This window comes from Stegostoma tigrinum, chromosome 7, assembly GCF_030684315.1.
Source record: "Stegostoma tigrinum isolate sSteTig4 chromosome 7, sSteTig4.hap1, whole genome shotgun sequence".
NCBI lineage: Eukaryota > Metazoa > Chordata > Chondrichthyes > Orectolobiformes > Stegostomatidae > Stegostoma > Stegostoma tigrinum.
The window spans coordinates 71767456-71783439 of record NC_081360.1 but is presented as its reverse complement, the minus strand read 5'-3'; the positions used below and the strand labels follow the sequence as shown (position 1 = coordinate 71783439).

At 47.1% G+C, this 15984-nt stretch overlaps 1 protein-coding gene across 4 annotated transcripts in view; it reads left to right on the top strand.

Annotated features, from left to right (window-relative positions):
- The window catches only part of nckap5l (NCK-associated protein 5-like), a 752792-nt gene that overhangs the window by 108107 nt on the left and 628701 nt on the right, over nt 1-15984 (top strand). The window lies entirely within an intron of this gene.

Here is a 15984-nt window from a genome sequence, read left to right as displayed (position 1 = left end):
AAATATTTCAACAACCTAGGATTGCTAATTAAGACAGATTGCACATTGAGGCTCTTGTTGTACAATGGTAGTCTCCCAACATCTGAGCAGATACCTGGGTTGAAGTGCACTCGCTAGTTTTAAGTTGCGGTTATCCAAATGCCCCTGCTGGGCAGTGTTTGTTAATTGTTAAATCATTAGTTTGTTGAAAGGGTGATTTTGGTCTTGGGTTATTATATAAAATACATTGAGGGGCCCTTGTGGTGCAGTGGTAGTATATGAACTCGTTTCTTTAAGAAAAAGTTAGACAAGACTTTAATTCAGAATGTCAATAACTTTGCAATAACATAAAAAGTGTTACTTTTGTTCTCATTTATTCAATCTTACCATTCATATATAGTTGAATCATGAAGCCTATACTGGATCGTGCATAAAAAAGTGATTGGTATTTAAATTTTTAACCATGTGGCTTTCTGGTTCTGAAGAGTAGAAAGGACTTGTTCTAACCCACACCTCAATTCTGCACCTTTTCTCAAGCAGCATTTTCTGGTACAGTTCCTGAGTACTGATAAAAGTTCACCTAATCATCTTAAATTGTGAGTTGCATATAATTTTGTGTTAAACCTTTTTGGTGCAAATGTTTTCTGCCGTGCTTCATTCAGGCCTGTTTAATCTTGGTGGAACTTCCAGTTTAAAACTTACTGATGCTGCACGTTAAGTAAACCCCCCCCCATCTCTGTAATACGAATCTCCAGCTGAAGTCTACAATTTGACCACAATTTTTCCATTCTCCATGCTCTCCCGATTTGAGAAGATGGAACACTGTTCTAAAATTCTGGTTACTCAGACATTGGCTCAGTTATAATAGTCAAATGAAAATGTTCATCATATGCGTGAACCTGCGCAGTAAGTTTCCCAGACCCTTAGAACACAAAGTTAGAAAAGAGGTGGGATTTTAGTGTCATGATTAAATCAAGATCATGATCAATTACAGCATCTCTGCTGCCACTAGCCAAACTGAGAAGAATTAGATGAGCATTCAAACATGTGATTTTCTGTAAAGTTCTGTTTTATATGGTGGTGTCATTCAGAGGGGTAGGGCTTAAGTAGATTTTTCAAAATCTTATGACTATCGTTCTGACGCAATAGTCAATTTTAAGCATGTAACACATTTGAGACTGTTTTTGGTTTCACAACATCCACCCACTACCCTTTACCACCAATCCTATGAAGCAGATACACTTCAGTCATCAAATGCTTTTTTTTAATTCATTCATGAAGTGTGGGCATCACTAGCGAGACCAGCATTCATTGCCCATCCCTAAATGCCCAGAAGGCAGTTAAAAGCAACCACATTGCTGTGGGTATGGAGTCACATGTAGACCAGACCAGGGAAGGATGGCAGATTTCCTTCCTTAAAAGGAATTAGTGAACCAGATGGGTTTTCCCTGACAATTGACAGTGTTTTCATGGTCATCATTAATAATTCCAAATTATTATCAATTTCAAATTTCACCATCTGCTGTGACAAGATTCAAAACCAGCTCCCCAGAACATTACCTGGATCTCTGAATTAATAGTCTGGTGATAATACCACTCGGCCATCGCTTATACCAATTATATACATGAGCTGTGATCCTTCCTAATCCACCTGTTGCACCAAGTCCACCCACATGAACAGCAACTAATCCTTCAATTCCTAAAAAGTTATGAATCAAATAGCTTGCAGTCCGACGCTTTTTGCACAAAAATACTTGAACTGTTTCGGTTGTCTGAGATTTAAATAGTCTGATAGATGAACGGTAACAAAGACAGTGTGATGAGTTTTCAAAACAGCATTCAACCAGGTGAAGATGGGAGAGGTACATGGTCAGGATTAAGGCACGTGGGATTGGTGTTATAAATGAGCATGAATTGAAGGTTTACGGAGAAAAAGGATTGTTAGAATAAATGAGTTATTTTCTGATTGGTGGAATATAATGGCAAGGAATTGCAAAGATCAATGTTTCAGTGTCCTCTATTTATAATACGAGCAATACCGTAGATACAGATGAATCGACTGAAAACACACAGCTAAGTGGGAAAGTAAGTTGAGAGGATGATGCAAAGAGACTTTGAAAGGATTTACACAGGTTAAGTGAATCGCTAAGCACTGGGCAGATAGAATAGAAGGCAGAATGTGAAATTATCTGCTTTGACCAGGAAAATAGAAAAGCAGAAAAGTTTTTTTGAGAGAAACAATAACTTGATTTTATGCAAGATAACAAAGTGTGAAGCTGGATGAACACAGCAAGCCAAGCAACATCTCAGGAGCACAAAAGCTGACGTTTTGGGCCTAGACCCTTCATCAGAAAAGCAGGATGGGGAGAGGGTTCTGGAATAAATAAGGAGAGAGGGGGAGGCGGACCGAAGATGGAGAGAAAAGAAGATAGGTGGAGAGGAGTGTATAGGTGGGGATGTGGGGAGGGGATATGTTAGTCCGGGGAGGATGGACAGGTCAAGGAGGCGGGATGAGGTTAGTAGGTAGGAAATGGAGGTGTGGCATGAGGTGGGAGCAGGGGATAGGTGAGAGGAAGAACAGGTTAGGGAGGCAGAGACAGGCTACGCTGGTTTTGGGATGCAGTGGAAGAAGGGGAGATTTTGAAGCTTGTGAAGTCCACATTGATACCATTGGGCTGCAGTGTTTCCAAGCGGAATATGAGTTGCTGTTCCTGCAAACTTCGGGTGGCATCATTGTGGCACTGCAGGAGGCCCATGACGGACATGTCATCTAAAGACTGGGAGGGGGAGTTAAAATGGTTCGTGACTGGGAGGTGCAGTTGTTTGTTGTGAACCGAGCAGAGGTGTTCTGCAAAGAGGTCCCCAAGCATCCGCTTGGTTTCCCCAATGTAGAGGAAGCCACACCGAGTACAGTGGATGCAGTATACCACATTGGCAGATGTGCAGGTGAACATCTGCTTAATGTGGAAAGTCATCTTGGGGCCTGGGATGGGGGTGAGGGAGGAGGTGTGGGGGCAAGTGTAGCACTTCCTGCGGTTGCAGGGGAAGGTGCCGGGTGTGGTGGGGTTGGAGGGGAATTTGGAGCGGACAAGGGAGTCATGGAGAGAGTGGTCTCTCTGGAAGGCAGACAAGGGTGAGGATGGAAAGATGTCATGGGTGGTGGGGTCGGATTGTAGATGGCGGAGGTGTCGGAGGATGATGTGTTGTATCCGGAGGTTGGTGGGGTGGTATGTGAGAATGAGGGGGATTCTCTTAGGGCGGTTGTGGCGGGGGCAGGGTGTGAGGGATGTGTGGCGGGAAATGCGGGAGACGCAGTCAAGGGCGTTCTCGACCACTGTGGGGGGAAAGTTGCGATTCTTGAAGAACTTGGACATCTGGGAGGGGCGGGAGTGGAATGCCTTATCCTGGGAGCAGATGCGGCGGAAACGGAGGAATTGGGAATAGGGGATGGAATTTTTGCGGGAGGGTGGGTGGGAGGAGGTGCATTCTAGGTAGCTGTGGGAGTTGGTGGGCTTGAAATGGACATCAGTTACAAGCTGGTTGCCTGAGCGGAGACTTGGAGACCGCTTTGCAGAACACCTCTGCTCGGTTCGCAATAAACAACTGCACCTCCCAGTCGCGAACCATTTCCTCTCCCCCTCCCATTCTTTAGATGACATGTCCATCATGGGCCTCCTGCAGTGCCACAATGATGCCACTCGAAGGTTGCAGGAACAGCAACTCATATTCCTCTTGGGAACCCTGCAGCCCAATGGTATCGATGTAGACTTCACCAGCTTCAAAATCTCCCCTTCCCCCACCACATCCCTAAACCAGCCCGGTTCGTCCCCTCCCCCCACTGCACCACACAACCAGCCCACCTCTTCCCCCCCACCCACTGCATCCCAAAACCAGTCCAGCTTGTCTGTGCCTCCCTAGCCTGTTCTTCCTCTCACCCATCCCTTCCTCCCACCCCAAGACGCACCTCCGTCTCCTACCTACTAATCTCATCCCACCTCCTTGACCTGTCAGTCTTCCCTGGACTGACCTATCCCCTCCCTACCTCCTCACCTATACTCCCCACTCTACCTATCTTCTTTGCTCTCCATCTTTGGTCCGCCTCCCCCTCTCTCCCTATTTATTCCAGGACCCTCACCCCATCCCCCTCTCTGATGAAGGGTCTAGTCCCGAAACGTCAGCTTTTGTGCTCCTGAGATGCTGCTGGGCCTGCTGTGTTCATCCAGCCTCACATTTTATTATCTTGGATTCTCCAGCATCTGCAGTTCTCATTATCACTGATACCATTTTAAAATGAAGATGCTGCTTGACTAGGAGCCAATGTGAATCAGGAAGCACAGGCATAATGGGTGAATGGTATGCAATATGAATTAGAAAATGAGCAGCAGTGATTTATTTGAATGGTCTCAAGTTTACAGTCAGCTGAATGTGGGAAAACAGTCTGCAGACAATTGGAATAGTTTATTTTTGAGGAAACAAAGACATGGCTCACAGTTTCAGCAGCTGGTGGGCTGAGACAGGGCTGAAGTTAGACAATGTTGCGGAGGTGCAAGTGGACGGTTTTAGTGATGGCAGAAATATGTATTCAAAAACTCATTTCAGCATCAAATATGGCACAGAGGTTGCAAACAGTTGACTTTGCTCAGGGAGGCCCTCCGAGGCACTGACAGCAGAGCAGGATCACATTTAAACTTAAAAAAACTACAGACGTCATTAGTTCCATCATGTTCATATTATAGCCCTCTTTGTTATGAACAGTCTTTGGGCAAGGTCTCCTAGATTTCTTACATTTCCACATGGGATATCTCAAATCATCTAGCTCTTAGGTGAGTGGGAATGAAGTGCTTCTCCTTCTTTATTCACCCAGTCCCTCCCTTAGTTGCAACAAGGTAATTTAAAATGGATCTCTTCCCTTGTGAATACCTTTCTCCGAGACCAAACTGATTGATGATTTATAAGGAACCAATTTAAGCAGGGTTTGTTGAGTTAGCAAAAGTTGTGTTTACGAGTTCTTAAACATGTGAGAGAACAATATTACTAATAGGACATGCACACTGCCATATTATAAATAAGAAGTGACACCGAAAGAAAGAAGATATATGGATCAGTCTGAGTTGTTCTGAAGAGTAGAATGCAGGAAGTTGAGGCTGTTTTAAGGATTGGGACAAGCAGCATTGATGATTGGTCAACTCCAACAATTTTGAGATTCTTGGTTTTGTATGTTGATTGATTTTTTTTTTGTTCTGTTTCCTTTCAATGATGACTAGCTGGCAGCACTCAAGACTGAAAATTCATTAAACCTTTCTTAACCTGCAGTACAATGATGTTTAATGGCAGTTTTCAAGCTGCGAACTTCATAGCATACTAATAAGTTAAAGCATGAACACAGAGTCTACGATTCCAGTCAGTTTTTAATACCTTTTGCTTTTATATCACTGGACATGTAAAACACAAACTTGTCTGCAGGAGATGCCAAGGTGTAGAGCTGGATGAACACAGCAGGCCAAGCAACATCAGAGGAGCAGGAAGGTTAATGTTTCGGGCCTATGCCCTCCTTCAGAAATGTTTAGGGTCTATTCATCTCGACACCTTGGTTTCTCAGATTCTCCAGCATCTGCAGTTCCCACTAACCTCTGCAGGAGATGGCTTCTTGCTAATAGGAGGGTAGGTAATCAGCCTCTGATTATCTTTTATATTTTAGTCTTTCTGTTTGAAGCTCCCCTGACTCTGTACCTTCCATGAGTTCACAAAGAACTCAATTGGTCACTGAATTTACAGTCAGCTTTTGGTGTTAGCAACCCTTTTCAACAAGAGACACATGTTGGAATTAAAAGTGCAATATCCTCAAAGAATTTTGATGTTCTGATGTGTAGTCATCACAATCCTCATCCCAATTTCAAAATACTACTCAAACTTAAAGTTCTAATTCTTCTCAGGAATTGTAACCATCACCAGATTGTTACTTTCTGCAATTTTCCTCTGCAATGCTGCAGCTCCATATTTCTGGCTCATTCCTCATATACAATCCTCTCCACAAATGCAGAGCAGACCTGAAATGCAACAGCTTTTTCATAGATAATGGGAACTGCAGATGCTGGAGAATTCCAAGATAATAAAATGTGAGGCTGGATGAACACAGCAGGCCAAGCAGCATCTCAGGAGCACAAAAGCTGACGTTTCGGGCCTAGACCCTTCATCAGAGAGGGGGATGGGGTGAGGGTTCTGGAATAAATAGGGAGCGAGGGGGAGGCGGACCGAAGATGGAGAGTAAAGAAGATAGGTGGAGAGAGTGTAGGTGGGGAGGTAGGGAGGGGATAGGTCAGTCCAGGGAAGACGGACAGGTCAAGGAGGTGGGATGGGGTTAGTAGGTAGCTGGGGGTGCGGCTTGGGGTGGGAGGAAGGGATGGGTGAGAGGAAGAACCGGTTAGGGAGGCAGAGACAGGTTGGACTGGTTTTGGGATGCAGTGGGTGGGGGGGAAGAGCTGGGCTGGTTGTGTGGTGCAGTGGGGGGAGGGGACGAACAGGGCTGGTTTAGGGATGCAGTAGGGGAAGGGGAGATTTTGAAACTGGTGAAGTCCACATTGATACCATATGGCTGCAGGGTTCCCAGGTGGAATACGAGTTGCTGTTCCTGCAACCTTCGGGTGGCATCATTGTGGCAGTGCAGGAGGCCCATGATGGACATGTCATCTAGAGAATGGGAGGGGGAGTGGAAATGGTTTGCGACTGGGAGGTGCAGTTGTTTGTTGCGAACTGAGCGGAGGTGTTCTGCAAAGCGGTCCCCAAGCCTCCGCTTGGTTTCCCAATGTAGAGGAAGCCGCACCGGGTACAGTGGATGCAGTATACCACATTGGCAGATGTGCAGGTGAACCTCTGCTTAATGTGGAATGTCATCTTGGGGCCTGGGATGGGGGTGAGGGAGGAGGTGTGGGGACAGGTGTAGCATTTCCTGCGGTTGCAGGGGAAGGTGCCGGGTGTGGTGGGGTTGGAGGGCAGTGTGGAGCGAACAAGGGAGTCACGGAGAGAGTGGTCTCTCCGGAAAGCTGACAGGGGAGGGGATGGAAAAATGCCTTGGGTGGTGGGGTCGGATTGTAAATGGCGGAAGTGTCGGAGGATAATGCGTTGTATCCGGAGGTTGGTAGGGTGGTGTGTGAGAACGAGGGGGATCCTCTTGGGGCGGTTGTGGCGGGGGCGGGGTGTGAAGGATGTGTTGCGGGAAATACGGGAGATGCGGTCAAGGGCGTTCTCGATCACTGTGGGGGGAAAGTTGCGGTTCTTAAAGAACTTGGACATCTGGGATGTGCGGGAGTGGAATGTCTTATCGTGGGAGCAGATGCGGCGGAGGCGGAGGAATTGGGAATAGGGGATGGAATTTTTGCAGGAGGGTGGGTGGGAGGAGGTGTATTCTAGGTAGCTGTGGGAGTCGGTGGGCTTGAAATGGACATCAGTTACAAGCTGGTTGCCTGAGATGGAGACTGAGAGGTCCAGGAAGGTGAGGGATGTGCTGGAGATGGCCCAGGTGAGCTGAAGGTTGGGGTGGAAGGTGTTGGTGAAGTGGATGAACTGTTCGAGCTCCTCTGGGGAGCAAGAGGCGGCGCCGATACAGTCATCAATGTACCGGAGTAAGAGGTGGGGTTTGGGGCCTGTGTAGGTGCGGAAGAGGGACTGTTCCACGTAACCTACAAAGAGGCAGGCATAGCTGGGGCCCATGCGGGTGCCCATGGCCACCCCCTTAGTCTGTAGGAAGTAAGAGGAGTCAAAAGAGAAGTTGTTGAGTGTGAGGACGAGTTCAGCTAGGCGGATGAGAGTGTTGGTGGAGGGGGACTGGTCGGTCCTGCGGGATAGGAAGAAGCGGAGGGCCTTGAGGCCATCTCCATGCGGAATGCAGGTGTACAGGGACTGGACGTCCATGGTGAATATGAGGTGTTGGGGGCCAGGGAATTGGAAGTCCTGGAGGAGGTGGAGGGCGTGGGTGGTATCACAGACGTAGGTGGGGAGTTCCTGGACCAAAGGGGAGAAAATGGAGTCCAGATAGGTGGAGATGAGTTCGGTGGGGCAGGAGCAGGCTGAGACGATGGGTCGACCAGGGCAGGCAGGTTTGTGGATTTTGGGAAGGAGATAGAAGCGGGCCGTGCGGGGTTGGGGAACAATGAGGTTGGAGGCTGTGGGTGGGAGGTCCCCTGTGGTGATGAGGTCGTGAATGGTGTTGGAGATGATGGTTTGGTGCTTGGGTGTGGGGTCATGATCGAGGAGGCGGTAGGAGGTGGTGTCGGAGAGTTAGCGTCTGGCTTCGGCGACAACCTCACCATCAAACCCGCAGACAAGGGCGGCGCAGTGGTGGTATGGCGCACTGACCTCTACATCGCCTCTACATCGACTTCCAATTCCCTGGCCCCCAACACCTCATATTCACCATGGACGTCCAGTCCCTGTACACCTGCATTCCGCATGGAGATGGCCTCAAGGCCCTCCGCTTCTTCCTATCCCGCAGGACCGACCAGTCGCCCTCCACCGACACTCTCATCCGCCTAGCTGAACTCGTCCTCACACTCAACAACTTCTCTTTTGACTCCTCTCACTTTCTACAGACTAAGGGGGTGGCCATGGGCACCCGCATGGGCCCCAGCTATGCCTGCCTCTTTGTAGGTTATGTGGAACAGTCCCTCTTCCGCACCTACACAGGCCCCAAACCCCACCTCTTACTCCGGTACATTGATGACTGTATCGGCGCTGCCTCTTGCTCCCCAGAGGAGCTCGAACAGTTCATCCACTTCACCAACACCTTCCACCCCAACCTTCAGCTCACCTGGGCCATCTCCAGCACATCCCTCACCTTCCTGGACCTCCCAGTCTCCATCTCAGGCAACCAGCTTGTAACTGATGTCCATTTCAAGCCCACCGACTCCCACAGCTACCTAGAATACACCTCCTCCCACCCACCCTCCTGCAAAAATTCCATCCCCTATTCCCAATTCCTCCGCCTCCGCCGCATCTGCTCCCACGATAAGACATTCCACTCCCGCACATCCCAGATGTCCAAGTTCTTTAAGAACCACAACTTTCCCCCCACAGTGATCGAGAACTACCTTGACCGCGTCTCCCATATTTCCCGCAACACATCCTTCACACCCCGCCCCCGCCACAACCGCCCCAAGAGGATCCCCCTCGTTCTCACACACCACCCTACCAACCTCCGGATACAACGCATTATCCTCCGACACTTCCGCCATTTACAATCCGACCCCACCACCCAAGACATTTTTCCATCCCCTCCCCTGTCAGCTTTCCGGAGAGACCACTCTCTCCGTGACTCCATTGTTGGCTCCACACTGCCCTCCAACCCCACCACACCCGGCACCTTCCCCTGCAACCGCAGGAAATGCTACACCTGTCCCCACACCTCCTCCCTCACCCCCATCCCAGGCCCCAAGATGACATTCCACATTAAGCAGAGGTTCACCTGCACATCTGCCAATGTGGTATACTGCATCCACTGTACCCGGTGCGGCTTCCTCTACATTGGGGAAACCAAGCGGATGCTTGGGGACCGCTTTGCAGAACACCTCCGCTCAGTTCGCAACAAACAACTGCACCTCCCAGTCGCAAACCATTTCCACTCCCCCTCCCATTCTCTAGATGACATGTCCATCATGGGCCTCCTGCACTGCCACAATGATGCCACCCGAAGGTTGCAGGAACAGCAACTCATATTCTGCCTGGGAACCCTGCAGCCATATGGTATCAATGTGGACTTCACCAGTTTCAAAATCTCCCCTTCTCCTACTGCATCCCTAAACCAGCCCAGTTCGCCCCCTCTCCCCACTGCACCACACAACCAGCCCAGCTCTTCCCCCCCACCCACTGCATTCCAAAACCAGTCCAACCTGTCTCTGCCTCCCTAACCGGTTCTTCCTCTCACCCATCCCTTCCTCCCACCCCAAGCCGCACCCCCAGCTACCTACTAACCCCATCCCACCTCCTTGACCTGTCCGTCTTCCCTGGACTGACCTATCCCCTCCCTACCTCCCCACCTATACTCTCTCCACCTATCTTCTTTACTCTCCATCTTCGGTCCGCCTCCCCCTCTCTCCCTATTTATTCCAGTTCCCTCCCCCCATCCCCCTCTCTGATGAAGGGTCTAGGCCCGAAACGTCAGCTTTTGTGTTCCTGAGATGCTGCTTGGCCTGCTGTGTTCATCCAGCCTCACATTTTATTAGCTTTTTCATAGCACTGGATCTTCAGCAGAAGAGAAAGTACATTCCTTTTTTGTAGTACCAGCTCTTGTCCTCTGATAAGTAAGTTCAAATGTCCCAGAATTTCTTTGAAAAGCTACCCAGGTGTGTAAGTTGGAACCCTCCAAAGCATCTGGACCTATTCAGATTTGAAACACTTTTGGAAGGTCCCAGCAGCCCAGGGAATTTCTCATCACACTCCCCAGAAAGTTTCCATTGAGCCCTCAGATTGGGATTTCTGAGGTGACCTGTACTGCAATTTCTAGGAAACCGTCAGCATGTTTTTCAGGGAATTTCTGATCTGGCTCCAAGGAACACCATAACCTGGCCAATCACTATGTGTGTGCTGTTGTTATGATGCTAATGCTCTTGTTCTGGTGGTCTCCCTGGAATATTTGAAAGAACATAAGAAACAGGAGCAGGAGTAGGTCTTTGGCCTGCACAGCCTATCCCTTAATTTCATGAATGAACTGATCATGCCCTTAACTCTACTTTCCTGCCTTTCCCCCATAATCCTTAACTTCTTTATAGTTGTGGATTCAGAGAGGCATCTAATCTTCATGGTACTTGGAATTAATGTCATATTCAGCAACTGGATTTATACCTTCCATCTGAATGTGTATCAGTGAGTTGTCTCTGGATGGATCTTGGGCTGACATCGAAGAATTTTTGGTGTCAACAAATTCTACAACTGGATTAGTGGCTCAATGCCTCCATCTTTGTGATGTCAATGACATTTCTGCTAAATTTGAGATGGAGATCTCTGGTCTAACATAATGGATACCTTCAATTTTGGGATATTTTGAGTGCAGCTTCTGCATAGTAGCGTTTTGCTGTCAAATGTACAAACTTTTAGGAGATGCACAATGATGAAGGGATTGCTGGGAATAATGCCCCTTCCTTGGTAACCAAGCGGCTGACACAGTACCTAACATGTTACATTATGGGAACTGGAACTGTTTTGCAGTGTGATATAGAATTAGTTTAAGAAAATTATTAGCAGCATTTTCATTAAAATGCATTTCCTTTTGGATGAGTTCCATAAGAATAGTTAAATAAGTTTTGGTCTGTGAGCATGCATGGTGAAGAGGCGTGTTTGTCAACAGGTTAGCTGGGTTGGTCGAGAGGAGATAAAATGCTCTTCTGTCACAGAAGTAACATACTATTAAAGTTGACCCTAAATTTTTTGATGTTAATTGCATGTAATTACCTTTGTTTCTCTGGCTTTGTTTGATGTTTTCCTGCTGACATGGCAATCCATTTTTCATTTAATAACATGTCAGTGCATTTTCTTTGTGCATTCCCGATTGCTTTATTTAACTCCCAGCAAGCAATGTGTTTATAAACTGTCAGTTCAGGTTTAATAACCTGGTAGAAAATGGAAGCTTGAAGTGATGACTTCATCAAACAGGTATTCTTGGTCACATAATGACATAGCTATTTTGAAGTATAACGTTGATCATAGGCATTTGTCTTAATTGATTACCAGATAAGTTTTCTGTTTCAGCTTAATTGTATATTAATTATGTTACGGATTAAAGACTGGGCTTATTGCAGTAACTGTTTCAATATATGACAAACAGCATTAAATATTTGGGCGAATTAAGACTGTTCGATCGTTACAGATTTTTGCCATGTCATCCTTTTTCTCTTCCGTGATACAGGGGCATCACCGTATGCATTTGTGCCCATCCTTGATTGCCCTTGAACTGAGTAGCTGACTGGACCACTTTGGACTGCAGTTAAAAATGGACCATATTTCTATGGGTTTGGATTCATGTAAACCAGACTGAGTAAGGATAGCAAAATCCCTAAAGAACATTGGTGAACCAAATGGGTTTTTAACAACAATTCAATGTAGTTTCATCGTCACCATTACTAAAACTCGTTTCATATGCCAGAGACCAATATCCTGGCAGGGAGATTTGTTACTGCCACTCAGGCAGATTTAAAGTTATATCGGGGTTTGGGGATCTTAAGCGGTCGCGATAAAAGAAAGAAAGCTGAAGCTGGTTCAGAAGTTAAAGGGAGCAAGTTAAGTTGACAAGGCAGGCAAGCGCATGGCAGAGAACAGGATAAGACTGATGAATTAAACTGAACTTATTTCAATGCAAAGGGTAAGGCAGAAGAATACAGGACATAGATGCTGACATGGCATTGGGATATCATAGCTATTAAAAAACATGGCTGAGGGAGGACAGGACGGGCAGCTCAAAGTTCTGGGGTAAATTTGCTACAGGAAGGATAGAAAGGGAGGCAAGGCGGGTGGGGGGAGTGATGTTTTTGATTAGGGACAATATATTGACAATACATGGAGAGGATATTCCTTGGGGCTCATTCAGTGAAACTAGATGGGTGGAACTGAGAAATAAGAAGTGGGGTGATCCCTATGTGATCACTTAGTACAGATTGTACGACAGATCCCCAACCATCAGTAAGAAATTGAGGAGGAAACATAAAGGGGGATCTTAGATATCAGTAAGTGTAATAGGGTTGCAATAGTAGAGGATTTTAACTTCCTAAACATAGATGGGGGCTGCCAGAGTGTTCAGGTCTTGAATGGGGAGGAATTTGTTAAATGTGTTCAAGAAAATTTTCTTTACCGATATGTAGATGTGCCTACTGGAGAAGATCCAAAACCTGACCTTCTCTTGGGAAATAAGGCAGGACAAATGACTGAGGTGTTCGCGGGGGAGCACTTTAGGACCAGTGATCATAATTCTATTAGTTTTAAGTAGTTACAGAAAAGGATAGGTCTGCCCTCAAGTTAAAGTTCTAAATTGTCGGAAACCCAATAATGACAGAAATAGACAGGAACTTTCAAATGTTGTTTGGTATAGGCTGTTCATAGGTAAAGGATGACTGGCAAGTGGGAGGCTTTTAAAAGTGAGATAACAATACTTCAGAAGCAATATTTTCCTGTTAAAGTGAAGGGCAAGGCTGGTAGGAATAAGGGACATGGGATGACTAAAGACATTGAGGCTCTGGTAAAGAAAATAAGGAGGCATGTCAGGTGTAGATAGCTGGGATCAAGTGAATCCCGGGAGAAGTGTAGGGGGAGTAGGAGCACACTTAAGAGGGAAATCATGAGGGCAAAAAGGGGATATGAGATAGCTTTAACAGATAAGGGTAAGAAAAATCCAGAGAGATTCTACAAGTAGATCAAGGACAAAAGACCACCAAGGGAGAGAATAGAATCAGTGAGCCTGTGAATGGAGCCATGGGAGATGGGTGAGATAGCAAGGAATATTTCGTGTCATGTGGAGCTAGGGAACTTGAGGAAATAAATAGTGATATCTTGAAAACGGTTCACAATACAGGAGAGGAGGTGCTGGAGTCCTTAACATGCATAAAGGTAGATAAATCCGTACATAGGAAGTTGAAGGGTAACCTCATTAAAGCTTAGAAAATCAAAAAAGGCATTGAGAAGATGAATATTAAAGATCTTTTCACTCGGGTAGGGGAGTTAAAAAATGGGGGCATTGATGAAAGATTAAAGGGACCTAAGGGACAATTTTTTCTCACAGTGAATGGTGAACATATGGAATGATCTGCCAGAGGAAGTGGTAGATTTAGGTGTAGTTACAACATTTGAAAGACATTTGGACAGGTACATGAATAGAAAAGGTTTTGGGGGATATGGGCCAAACACAGGCAATTGGGACTACATTAGTTTGGGAAGCTTGGTCAGCATGGACAAGTTGAACTGAAGGCTCTATTTCTATACTATGTGACTCCAATTCCATGAATTGAAATTACACCAATGGTTGTGGTGGGACTTGAACTTGTATCTTCAGCGCATTAGTTTGGTCCTCTTGGTAGCTAGTCCATTGATGTTACCACACCTGCCTTGCATTTCTTTTGAAACATTGATTCAGTGATTTTCAGCAAGAGCACCTAAAAGAGGAAGATCTTCGTCCTTGTACCCAACTGGTCCCAGATTTTAGAACTCACAATGAGTAAACAGCAAAGCTTTGGAAGACAGCCTTAACTCCACAGGTTGGAATATTCTTCTGCTGTTTTTGGAGTACAGCCAGAAGGGCCTTGCAACAGGTAGTCAAAGTTGTAGGCTGTACCAATGTTTAGTGTTCCATTCTATTCCTTGGGCACAAAATTCAGCCAATGTTCAGTCTGTACCTTTTGGTACACTGGGCCTAGGCTAATGACCTGATTGTTCAAATGCAGTTTGGGTCAAATCATATGGAACCCAATTTGAGTGCACAGAGAATAGGAACTGCAGATGCTGGAGAATCTGAGATAACAAGGTGTACCTTGCTTGATGAACACAGCAGGCCAAGCAGCACCAGAGGATCAGGAAAGCTGATGTTTTGGGCCTAGACACTTCTTCAGAAATGGAGAGGGGAAGGGAGTTCTGAAATAAATAAGGAGAGAGGGGGAGGCAGATAGAAGATGGATAGAGGAGAGGATAGGTGGAGAGGAGACAGACAAGTAAAAGATGTGGGAATGGAGCCAGTAAGGTGAGTGTAGGTCGGGAGATAGGGAAGAGATGTGTCAATCCAGGGAGCCCATTTCTGAAGAAGGGTCTAGGCCCAAAAAGGCAACCTTCCTGCTCCTCTGATGCTGCTTGGCCTGCTGTGTTCATCCAGCTCTACACCTTGTTATCTCTTGAGTGCACTGAGCACTAGCCTCAGGTTGAGGTGGATGGGAGTGGTTGGTGCAGAAAACCACCCTAATTTTGGAGGAACATACACACTTTGCTTTAAGGAACAGATGCATCTGATCCAAAGCAAATGCACTGAGTTATTTTTCCATCCCCACCCCTGTCTGCTTTCCGGAGAGACCACTCTCTCCGTGACTCCCTTGTTCGCTCCACACTGCCCTCCAACCCCACCACACCCAGCACCTTCCCCTGCAACTGCAGGAAATGCTACACTTGCCCCCACACCTCCTCCCTCACCCCTATCCCAGGCCCCAAGATGACATTCCACATTAAGCAGAGGTTCACCTGCACATCTGCCAATGTGGTATACTGCATCCATTGTACCCGGTGCGGCTTCCTCGACATTGGGGAAACCAAGCGGATGCTTGGAGACCGCTTTGCAGAACACCTCCGCTCAGTTCGCAACAAACAACTGCACCTCCCAGTCGCAAACCATTTCCACTCCCCCTCCCATTCTCTAGATGACATGTCCATCATGGGCCTCCTGCAGTGCCACAATGATGCCACCCGAAGGTTGCAGGAACAGCAACTCATATTCCGCCTGGGAACGCTGCAGCCATATGGTATCAATGTGGACTTCACCAGTTTCAAAATCTCCCCTTCCCCTACTGCATCCCTAAACCAGCTCAGTTCGTCCCCTCCCCCCACTGCACCACACAACCAGCCCAGCTCTTCCCCCCCACCCACTGCATCCCAGAACCAGTCCAACCTGTCACTGCCTCCCTAACCGGTTCTTCCTCTCAACCATCCCTTCCTCCCACCCCAAGCCACACCCCCATCTACCTACTAACCTCATCCCACCTCCTTGACCTGTACGTCTTCCCTGGACTGACCTATCCCCTCCCTACCTCCCCACCTATACTCTCTCCACCTATCTTCTTTTCTCTCCATCTTCGGTCAGCCTCCCCCTCTCTCCCTATTTATTCCAGAACCCTCATCCCATCCCCCTCTCTGATGAAGGGTCTAGGCCCGAAACATCAGCTTTTGTGCTCCTGAGATGCTGCTTGGCCTGCTGTGTTCATCCAGCCTCACATTTTATTATCTTGCACTGAGTTATGTATTTTGCAACTCAATTTGTAACAGCTTAAATGTTCT